Here is an 11,615-nt window from a genome sequence, read left to right on the forward strand (position 1 = left end):
GTGCTGTTAGCCCTGCTCTAAGATCAAAAGACAAAGCATGATCAGACAGTTGTGTGTTCAAAACCAACGTAGGTCATCCGATGGCTGCCATAAGGCTTCTAATACTGAAGGGCTACTGGGAACCACAGACATACGTGGGTTGGAATCAACACCCTTGCTCGTGTCATTTAATGTAGGACTGGGGAGCTCTCTTTGCTCCCCACCAGCAATTAAAAAAAAAATACTTGATGAGCCGTGCAGAGAAACTAGCTGTGATGAAGACAACTGCTCACATCTAGTGAGAACTGGTTGGTCTGAGGCAAAAGAAGACTGATGCGTAAGGGGGTTTTCCCCTGACCTTCAACCTACAAGAGGAGAAAGTCATTGCTAAGCTTTGGACTAATTCTTCTCAGAACAAACTTCAGTAAAAAGTGTACATGAACCCGATCTGCGCTCACCTTCTGACAATACTTTGCTAAAGCTATTCATGAAGGGATAGTTATCAACAACATCAGACACAATAGAATCAGGCAACAGATCTCCAGACTCGATCCAATGAATACTGAAGTCACCAGGAATCTTTCACCGGGTTTTGGCAAGAATTATCTTGTAAGAATATATAAATCTACAACAGGAAGTATTTATCCCTCTGCTTTTATATTTTCACCTGAGTTTATTATTTGGGGTGATATTATCCACGCAGGATTTTAGTTTTCCTTGGCAAATGCAATCACAAGAAGTTGCCATCGTACTCTGTACTTGGGATAAACAGAACTCCAGAGCTAAAATCCTGAATTCTTCAACTATACCCGGGCCCTTGCATCCGTTGAGGGCCACACAGTCTAGAGGGCTGAAAAGCCAAGAGCGAAAGCCCCCATTACACCTTTTGGGATCGTATTTTCTGTAAAGAATACGTAATTTTATTTCTTCTACTACCCACTTTGAAAGAAGAGGTCCCAAAACCTGCCTCTGCCCCAACACTCCCTGTCAGCAGGGATCATTGCTCCTGTGCTCCTGACAATTCACAGTCATGGTGCCAAATAAGACAGACCGATTTGGCGTTAGCTGGTGGTATTAAGCTCCAAACAAAGTGAGGGGCCACCTGGCTCGCTTAGTTGACAAGGTCAGACCAGGATCCAACGTCCGTTCTGGCAGGCGTAGAGATGCTTCAGAAACATCTTTATCGGAACTTGAAGGCTGTGCAATTTTCATGCTCGACAGCCAAACGCACACAAGAACACAAGATACAAACAAATGCATTTGTCAGCTTGGACAAGCTGAATTTACTACGTTATATAAGCATACAGCTTGTGTACTTTGAAAAGCCACTCAGCAAATATGTTTCTCCTCAGGTAATGCCAAACAAATCTACACTGAAATGAAAGGAAAACAAAAGAACAGATGCCTGTAAGTGAAGCCATGATCAGATGGTAGCTCTGTTCTACCACGTGGGGAAAATGGCCTGGTCCGTAAGAGTCAAAGTCTGCTGAGGATTCACCTTCAGAGGCTGCAACGTGACATCCCGATACCTCTAGATGAGGCAAAAAAGCATGTTTGGGCAGCAGTCACAAGCCATGCCGAAATAATTTGAGGATTCCTGCTTTAGTTCGTTCAGTCAAGACCAGGACCTCACACACGTAACATTTTTAACGTGCGTAGCCCTCAACCTGAGGTTAAGGCCAGGCTGGGAAACTGAGTAAAAATAGTCAAGTGCATTCGATGATGTCCCTGCATCCCTCCAGAGACCCAGAGTATTTCTTTAATTGTGCTGATGGTCTTTGGGGCTTATGTTTTTGCTATCAGAGAGAACATATTGCCTGAAGGAGGATCGGAGAGTGTGGAGCACACTGGTTGGAGGGTGTGGGGCAAAGAGAAAAACCATACAGCGTTTTTCAGATATAAAAGAAATGGGCTTAAGCTCACATTAGAGAACAGAATCTTCACACCTGCTAGCAATGCTTTATACAGAGCTGTAAACACACATGGCCATATTTTACAGAGTAAAACCTTGCTGCAAACACATTTAATACCAAATATGCTTTTTACATTTACTTGTGATTTGTATTCTACAGATTCCTTCTGCGAGCTACAAAAGACAAAACAGAAATAAAATATGTTTGCCCAGCGATCAGCAGCAGAACAATCAAACACAGCTCCTTCACCAACCTCCTGATTCAGATCTTGCGAGAAGGACTGGCAGCTCCTTTATCCTTGATAGAAAAATTCTATGCATGGTCAGCTCTTCAAAAATACGAAGCTGAGAGTCAGCTCTAGCTAATCTCAAGACCAGTAAGAAAATAAAGTAATAACAAGCACACAGAAGACCCAGAAACAGGTTCAATTGCTCAGTACACTAGAAACATTGCCAATAAGAGAGCATGGCCACATCCAAGTGCCCATAAACTTGACCCTTGGGAATTGCATTTGCCTGTGTGGGTTACAACAGGCCTGCCTGTCCCCATTCAACTCCCCCAAATTCTGAAGGGCACCGAGACCATTTCTATCGTACGGAAAATCATGTTAAGAGAAATAGCAGTACTCTGAGTACTGGGGGAAGAATTACTATTTGCAATCTGCATTTTGCCCAACAGCAGAAAAGCTTCCTACTCCTCATAGTCACTAGAAGGAAAACCGAATTTATGAACATCCAAGTAATTCTGGTTTAAGGACTCACCCCAGGCAGAGAAACAGCAGCATATGCAGGGGACAGTTAGGAAAGGACAGAAGATACATGAGTGAAGACCCCGATCACTGCTAATGAAATCAGCAGAGGGTGCTTCAGTTTCTCTGTTATTCAGCCCTTTGGTATTATTCTTAGCATTTATTTCAAGCTCCAGTAAGTTTTATTTATTAAGGTGATCACACAACTCAGGTGTCTTAAAAGAGCAGTCGCCTTCTGGCTTTGGGAGGAAGAGATTTAATCTGATTAGCCTTAACACCTTTTCAATATGCTGTTCACTAGCCACCTGATGACATTCTTCCAGTAAGTTAAGGAACGGGCCCCTTCACTTTTAAAGCCAGATTTAAACTTTTTAGAAGAGACATGGAAAAGCTTACCACTGTACTTGAATCTGGTCCTTTACTACTATTTTAACAACCCGCTTATCTAGTTTCTCAGCCCTTTGTGAATGATGAGCTCTTTCTTACTTGCTAGGCATTCACGTCCAAGTGGATTTCAAGCACCGAAAGCAAAGGCTGCAGGAAAAACCATCAGGTGCCTAGCTACGAGCAAAATCCTTTCGTCAATATAAAATACATCATTCACAGAAAAGGTTAAACATGCATATATACGGATAACTAGAAACAATAACATCAGCCCTCTCCCACCTTTTAGGCAATCCAAAAATGCAAAACAAAGTGATTCAGCCAGCTCTCCTCTTTCTCTTATTTGAGGAGCTAAATCCCTGTTTGGTGCAGAGGAATATGCCAGTGACACAAAGCCCGGGGGCAGCCAGACGGCTTTGCCTGACTCTTTAGCTGCCAGGCTAAAGTTAACAAGGTGAAGGAGCCTGAGTGAATGAATAAACAGTACTGACTGAAGCCTTTCCCAAACAAAAAATAAAGTAATATACGCTCATGTCCTATCTGTGAAAGGAGGGCCCTCAACCCAGTAAAGCGCTGGCAGACAGATGCTTTCCACGCGGGTCTCAGTCTGCTCATTTTAACTGCGGAAGGGGTCCAGGAACCACCGGAGGGGCTGGCTGAGGACAAGGCTTGCAGTATTTCCTTATTTCCATCGGAGTCATTTTGAAATTTATACCTGTAAAACAAAGATGGAAAGGGGAGAAAACGGAGAGAGGTGTTTAATTGGGAGTGTGAAGAATGGCACAAAACTTTAATATCGGAAGCCAAGCCGTGTTTGTATGGGCAGGCTTAGATTATCAGTGATCTGAAAATAAAAAGAAACGTGACGGCAATTTTTTTTTCTCTTCATTAGATTGCTGGAGATCACCCATTCCCGGCAGCTTTTCCCCCCCGTACCGAGGGTGCACAACCACCGAAAGTATGATCGCTGCTGCTGGAAGTTTCCACAGTCAGATGAAGGTCTTCACAGACACGGGGCAGTACTCGCTCTCTCTCCGGAGCTGGCGTCCCACAATCAACACATTACACGGTATCTTCCCCTTCCTATCGTCACATTCACCATCTTTCCCGGAAAGAAGCCACAGGCTGACATTGGCTTGAAAGATTTGCTTTCTGGGGCCGTAATCGTTTCTGATGGAAGAACAAAGTTCTAGGAAATCAGCGGGTGTGCTTCGAAAGAAGCAGCCGGGATGGTTAAATTATCCCCCTCCTTAAGCCACACTGAGTTAGCCTCTGCGCGGCTTTGCAGCTTCCCCCAGGCGCTCGCCTGGCACAAAGAACGGCGTGGAGCAACCCCCACCGAGTCAGCCAGCGTGCTTTGCCTGCGGACTGTATGAAGCAAGTGACGCTCCCCTAGAAAAGACAGCAACGTGGAAGCACAAATGACACAGAAATCTCGTAGCAACGGTACAAACACAAGCCAACATCGCACAGCCCCAGCCCAGGGCTGCACCTGAAACAAAACACTGTGTTTCGCTTTGGGCAGTTGCTGCATTAGGCCTAAGCTTTTACATCTGCAGTAAGAGTCGAAACGGATTCAGATCAGGCATTTTCATATGAGCGGATTTGTAGCAGAGACAAGCAGTCACGTGCAGCAGACAGGTACGCCCTGTAGGAAAGCAAACGAACAGCAATGTCTGACCTAAAAAAAGGTTTGGCTGCAGGTGGGGACCCGAGATGGGTACAGTGAGCAGGCTGGAGTGCTCAGAGAACCAGGGAAGAGACTAGCAGGGGACAAGCAACGATCATCAACTATTACCGGGTCTGCAACAGAGGAAGGCATTTCAGATTCCCTTTGTAGGAGATCTCTGTGGTGAACTTACAAGTTTTAATGGAGTGCTTCCTTTGTACTTCTTTCTCCCTCTCAGCATCGTACTTTCCATTGCTCTGTGAGACCAGTATCACTGTAGTTTACCCATGGGAAACAGCAGCCTGCTTTCAAAGGAACGCTCTCTTTGGAAGCACTTTCATCAGAGAGGTTTCATGCCTGTTGCGTGAAAAAAGCCCGCAACGCCTGCTGTTTTGTCAGCTAGCGGGAGGTACCTCAGACTGAAAAGCGACAGCTATGCTCATCGCATGAAATCTCAGTACTTTGGAAAAGGTTATCGGTTCAGCCAGGTAGGACAGACGGTCTGTCTCAGGCCAAGAGAGACAAGAGCCACCTCTGCGCGTTCAGCATTGCATTCTCCAGTCCTCCGGGAGGGGCTGGGAACCCGCTGCTGTTGCTGTGGATTGTTCATAGCTGAAGTCCTCGGTTGCTGCTACACCTGCCAATTAAATCAGAAAGGAGCCCCAAACAGCTATAAACCCCCGACCCGCAGGCATAAATCTGCAAGGCGTTCACCGCCCCTGATACCGATGGGACTCTGCCTATAAAACAAAGCTATAAAAAATTCAGCACTGGGAGACTCGAAAGGAAGGAAAGGCACCAGCTAAAGGAAAACTGCAGAGAAAGACAAGGATTTCCACCTAGGTTACCTAAATACAAAAGGGAATAAAGCATTTAGGGTACTTTATCACCTGGAATGAATTTGCTGGGAACTTCAAATTAGTAATTTTACCATGAAAAGAGTAGAAGAGGGTAAATAAGTAAATAGGAAGTAGACTATTTTAGATCAAATTCTGTACCTTTAATAAAAGTTATCAGCTTTAAGATTTAAAATGTGGTTATTCTAAAGAGCATACCTAATCCTTCTATCCTAGACTCATTCATGGTTTAGCTTTTTTTACTGGGGTCTCACTGAAACCAGGGATACTACGAACGTAGCGAAAGAAGCAAACCGAGTGTTTTCAGACTAGTGATGGTGCCGAATCACCATAGTAAGGGTATATGAAAGTGGACAAGATTGCTAAAACTATCATATTTATACAGTGAAAGCACTGATATGATGGCAGAAATCCCAATAACTGCTTAAAAAACCCCCACTGATTCTTTCTGCAAGAAATCTTCCTTTTGCTCTCAAAAGCAGCTCTAACTAGAACTGGAAAATTAGATTTAATTCTTCCATTGCGCATCTGAACAAGAAGCTAAGTCAACTCCCAGCTGACTTACTCCCTCCTCGCATTATCTTGTTCCAGAGCCAAGCAAATGAAGCTGGCTGCAGCCTTGTGCAGGGTGCTTTAAGTAAACACAAAGGTACACAGGCAGGAAATACTGAGCTTGTAGCTGGGAGTATTTGCATCTGACTACCAGTTCGCAGTGAGGCACCAGCCAGGCAGAAAACAAGGAAGGAAAAAAAACCGGCAGAGATCGGTTTTCTGAAAGGACAGTTGTACCATTTGAAACTCCCATCCAGAACGTGGCTACTTTAAAAAGCAACAAAGTGCTTTGCCCTCCCTTTGAAGGCTACGGCTTTTCTGTATTTCCCCTTAAAACGAGTGGCCTCAAAACACCGCAGGGGGGCCCTCCCCTTCCACTCGCTCTAGGCAGGGAACGCATTTGGCTAGAAAAGGCTTCCAAGTACTTCAATGCAAGTACACTTTTACTTGCGCAGTCTTTAGGCACCCAAATAAAGGACAAATTCCACCTCCGGTAATTCTTGTTCCTGGTAAGGCTGCAGGTTCAAAAATTGAATTTTTAGGAATTTACAGAATCACACTTTGGTTGATCTCTCAAAACACGGAGATGGATGTAGCCACAGGTAGACGGTGACGGAATACAGCAAGGCAAAGCCACCGTAAAACTTCACTTTCGCAGCCTCTGTTCTTGTCAATGAGGAGCTACGCTATGATAATATTCTTCCTGCCCTCAAAACAAGAGTAAGACCTTCTACGAAGCAGGAACTGATACGAACACTTCATGCTTTCATCAGACTAGATCATATTTCTCTTGATTGTTTTACACTGTGAGCATTAAACGGATTCTCTTCTACTCTTGTTTCTTCCCAACCCAAACACTCAATAAGCTGATTGAGAAAAGAACAATTTCTCAGTGGAACAACGAAGATAATACTCACCTGCATGGAAAATTCTGCAAAGTTTGCAGATGGAAAAACCTCTAACTGCTGTGATTTATCTATAACGATTACCTAATTAATGTAACGAAACTGTAAATCTTATTACCTTTATGCGCTTTTTTGTTGAGTTTGGGTAGTTTTGAGCAGCAGACTTTCTTAACCTTCCGACCTGAGGGTGAAAAATAACACATTACCAGTGGAGACAGATAATGCAAATAGCTGTACGTATGCACTAAATGGGCTAGAGCCCGCAGACATTTTGATTACTGTATTTACCATTGAAATCCTTGAACAGAGAGATCTGTGAAACGAGGGATCATCACGACTGATTTTTACGCCTGTGCATAGCTTTGTCCCTAGCATGGAACAGAAATTAATTTGTTCTTTTCCATCGTTACTAGTAGTTACGCCAGATAAGCTGTGAAGATTTTTTTTACCCTTTGAAACGTCACATGTCGGCAGGCAATACAAGCAGCAAATTCCAGCTGTTTTAACCTAAGAAGGAGACTCTGCACTCTTTTTATAGTTACATCACTTAATGAAAATTTAAAAGATTACCAAGAGGAAAAAAAAGAGTATCTCTGTGTCCGTTTGCACAGGAGCATAGAATAAATTGCTCTGGACGGGCAAAGCCATTGAATTATTCCCTCCCTACCAGACCTAAATAAGTGAGCTGTTGATTGCACTTGACACATTTTGTGCTGGACACATTAAAGGGAGAAGAAAGGTTGACTCTGGAGCAGAGGCGGAGCAGAAAGGACAGAGGTAGGTGATTTCCCATCAACGAAATCTCACGTATGCTGAGTGTTCCTGGAAATCCCTGTGGCACAGTTCCACAGCCAAGGCTAGCGATGGTGGCTGCTCTAGCATCCAAGAGGTTTGAGGCGTCTCGTCACCATCATTTCGTTCTGATGTAACAGGTTTTACATAAAAAGCGCATTCATCTAGCACACCCAGGCACTTCTGCTTTCCCGTCAGTGTGTTTATGGGTAAGGAACAGTGTCCTTTGCACACTTCTTCCCCACCCTCTGACCCAGCGAAGCACCAAACCCCTAGGAATCACATTAACAAAAAGGGAACGTTACTGCAGGACCCTGTGTGTATTCAGTTGGGTTTTATTGGGTATTGCTGTCCCCCGCCCCTTCTGGCCAGGCTTCTGCTATGCTCCTGTAGACACATCCAGAAATTCTCCAACTCCCTTTGCACCCTTCCTTAAGTTTCCCTCAAGGGGCCTAGGAAGCCTGAATAAATAGAAGTAGGAAATGCAAAGGGAGCAGAAGGACTTCAGGTACCACAGCTCTGGCAAAGAGCTCCACCGCTCAGAACAGGCTCCAGTAAATGAGAAAACTGGGCAGCTGACTTGACCAGTTTGAAAGACAGCTTCCACATGTTTCTCCACACTCATATTTACACATGAAGTGATTCTTACGAGGTTTCTACAAAATATGAAGCATGGCAAATCTGCTGCTCCTGACCTTTGGACATTTAGCTTATTTGTTTTTCCTTATCTCATATTCATTCTCTACATCTTGTGTAAAATAAACACCATGGAACAATCATGGTGGGTCTCTGAGGCTTACAATATCAAACATCGAGTCTGAATAGGTAACTCTAAAAGTTACACCTTTCAATTTAAAAATCCTACTACATTGTCTCCCTGCAAACCCAGAATGACACCTCCAGAGATGTGGCTACAGACAGATGGAAAACCCACTGTTTTTAAGATTTAAACTGCTCTGCGAATTTGCGCGCTTTGGAATACTGCGAAATGCTAACTGGGCGCCACAAGGTAATACAGCAATTGAAGTGTGGAATATCAGTGGTAAAGGAAAAAAAAAAAGTTAAGACTGATTGAAGGTCAGAAGAGCTACTCTCACCTGTCTCACCACTCTATAAAGAGCTTCTCATTTACTCCAGTTCTGTGTTTCCTATTCCCTTGTTCCAAAAGGGTAGAAACTTTTTCCATTAATGCGTTTCTCACTATTCAGAAAATATTATTATTATATTGGCAGATGGTTATCTACTGGAAAAATATAACAGGCATTTTTTTCAGAGGCGCGGGTTTCAGAACACAGATTAAGGTAAGAATTAATCATGCTGTACTACACGCAACAGGCAGCAGCAGAGAGGAAACACTACTGTACAAACCAAAGCATTGATAGGCAGCCACATTCTGCAGTCTCAGTCCTTTCCTAAACTCATTCTCTCCAGCTGTCAAGCTCTGCTTTTTTTCTTTAATTAAAATCAACAGAGAATAAGCATTTTATATCACAAAAGGCAAGAATAGGAAAAGAAAGGAGGCAGTCGTCTTAGAAGAATATACTCTACCTTCCGCAGTAAAGGCATTGAGGCACAAAAGCAAGACAAACAAAAAGCCACAAAGTGCCAGGAGCTTCATCCTTCCCACTAGTCACGAGACGTCTTCAAGGAGGCTGAAGGAGCATTCTGGTCTGCCTCCAGTGCAACCTTACCTTTTTATAAGGTAGATCGAAAGGAATGCCGTGCTCAGAATGGGTGGAGATTTGGCCTTTGTATTGCACTTCAAGGGATGAAAAGAAACAGCCCTTCCTATTACTAGAAGCAGTTTACTCAAAATCAGGCAGCAGTTAGCTGCGCTAGAGTGTCCTACCCGTCAAAAAGGAGCACCTGGCTTCGAGTCTTCGAGTATACAGGGATGCTCTGCTGCAGAGTCTTTGTCCTGCGGTTGACAGCAGCCTCCCTAGGCGACCTCGTGTGCTCCTCTGCGTGCGTGGAAAGGCAGAGAGCACAGCTGAAATGAAGCTGTGTGGACAGTGAACCGGAACGGAAAAGGCAAACCAAACCCAGAGTGTTTAAATCATAGCAATTGCCAATGTGTTGTTAACGTAATTACCAAGACAGCTGGTTAAGCAGCAGATTTCTGAGTTTATTATTAACTTCTCAGTATCTATTATATCTGGATAATTAAGTCTGTAACAGAGATTCCACTTAACAATCAAGATTAAGAATTCCATCAAATTCAACATAGTATCAAGGTTCAGACAACGTGCATTAAAAAAAAAAAAAAAAAGTACTTCAAGCAGGGATCAACCGCAGAGCCGAGTCTCTTAAATAAGGCAAAAGTTTAGGTTTGGCACCGTCTGATTCTCACAGCTTATTCTGAGGAGATTTGGGTCTCAAATACCAGAACACACTATGGCTACGTAGCCTTAAAAGCCGGGAGCGGTGCCTGCAAGCCGCTCAGACTCGGAATTGCAGCAGGACAGAAGGCTTCACTCTGGTGCGCACACGTTGCCCTCTGCCCCCCGCCCGCCCCCAAATTTCAAAGGTTTCTTATTTCAGCTTTTGGATTTGGCTTGTTTCTTGCACTGGACCAGCAGCCTTCCAAATCGGGTCACCCCTTTATCTGCCAATTTTAGCCCCAAAAGCTTATCTCTACATTTCTGCCTAGCGATATCCAAATATTGTGAAGATTGCTAATGCCTGACGGTCCTTTTTTTTTTTTTTGCCGAGGCTGACATTAGCAAGGCTCTAGGATCAAATCACTAACAACACTCGCTACAGGTAGTACTATCTTCAAAGTGCTTTATGAACAGCCCTGCCCCACCGCTGGCACACCTCAATCGTTCAGGCTGCGGTGAGGTTTTCAGTTCACATCACTGCTAAACTTCTCAGAAAGTGCTTTTACAGTTCAGTCAACGATGCAGAGGAAAACGAGTGGGACGGCAGAGCGCCGACGTCGTTTTTATGATCTCGGGCTTCTTTTGAATGGTGGAAACATACGGGTGTGAGCCCTCCTCTTGCACTTCTAACATCAGCATTGTTGCCGGTTAACACAGAATCAATCCTTTAATTTGTAGAGAAGTTCTATACTCCCCTCTAAAAGGGGAACAATCATCACCATTACCAAAGTAGATTTTTGTCAGTGAAGTGTTTTATAAAAAGAACTAGCTACATAAAATATATAAACTAGAACTAGTTTTGTAAACTAGAAGCATTATAGGAAGGACTTTTTGACATGGAAACATCTCTGCAGTCCATTTTATTAACTGAATCAAATTTACAGCTTCAGCGCGCCAGCAGATATATCACATTGCTTTGGATGAACTCTAAAGGCAGAAGCGTGGCCCGTATAGCTTTGAGCACAGAACGAAATCCACGCTGGTAACAGCAGAATCTCTTCAGCCTGGCTTTCCTGAAATAATCTTTTCCGTTCTGTCAGAAACTTTCCATTTTAGCAGACCAAGGTTGATTTCTTACCAAAGAATTTCAAACTCGCATTTGTGCCAGTTACATGGCACGGCCCATCCCACTCCAATTCAGGAAAGCCTTGGACTGTATTTCTGTCCAGTCTTGCTCAGGAAAGCACCCACTTGATTTTAACAACACGGCAAGTGGCTGTCCTGTATCGGGTGTTAGCCTACACCAAGATCTCGAGATGGAGATTCACATTCTAGGCTAAGCGATACTCTTGCAAAGACGTGGTAGTTACCCCTTAACTCCTGTGCTACCTGGCAGCAAAGCTGAGGATGAGAGGGGGCGTGGGGAAGAAAATGAGATTTTAGGTAGGACATGTGACTGTACAGACTATTTTCATTCTTCCACGTGTTAAGTCAA

The 11,615-nt window shown here is 43.9% G+C and overlaps 1 long non-coding RNA gene across 1 annotated transcript; it reads right to left on the reverse strand.

Annotated features, from left to right (window-relative positions):
- Window positions 1–1,238: 1,238 nt before the first annotated feature.
- Window positions 1,239–10,298, reverse strand: LOC143160563 (uncharacterized). Its single transcript, XR_012995404.1, has 3 exons — window positions 9,348–10,298; window positions 7,126–7,188; window positions 1,239–3,739 (listed from the first exon to the last, which is right to left on the reverse strand). It is a non-coding gene; the product is annotated as an uncharacterized LOC143160563 (long non-coding RNA).
- Window positions 10,299–11,615: the final 1,317 nt, after the last annotated feature.

This window comes from Aptenodytes patagonicus, chromosome 5, assembly GCF_965638725.1.
Source record: "Aptenodytes patagonicus chromosome 5, bAptPat1.pri.cur, whole genome shotgun sequence".
Classification (NCBI taxonomy): domain Eukaryota; kingdom Metazoa; phylum Chordata; class Aves; order Sphenisciformes; family Spheniscidae; genus Aptenodytes; species Aptenodytes patagonicus.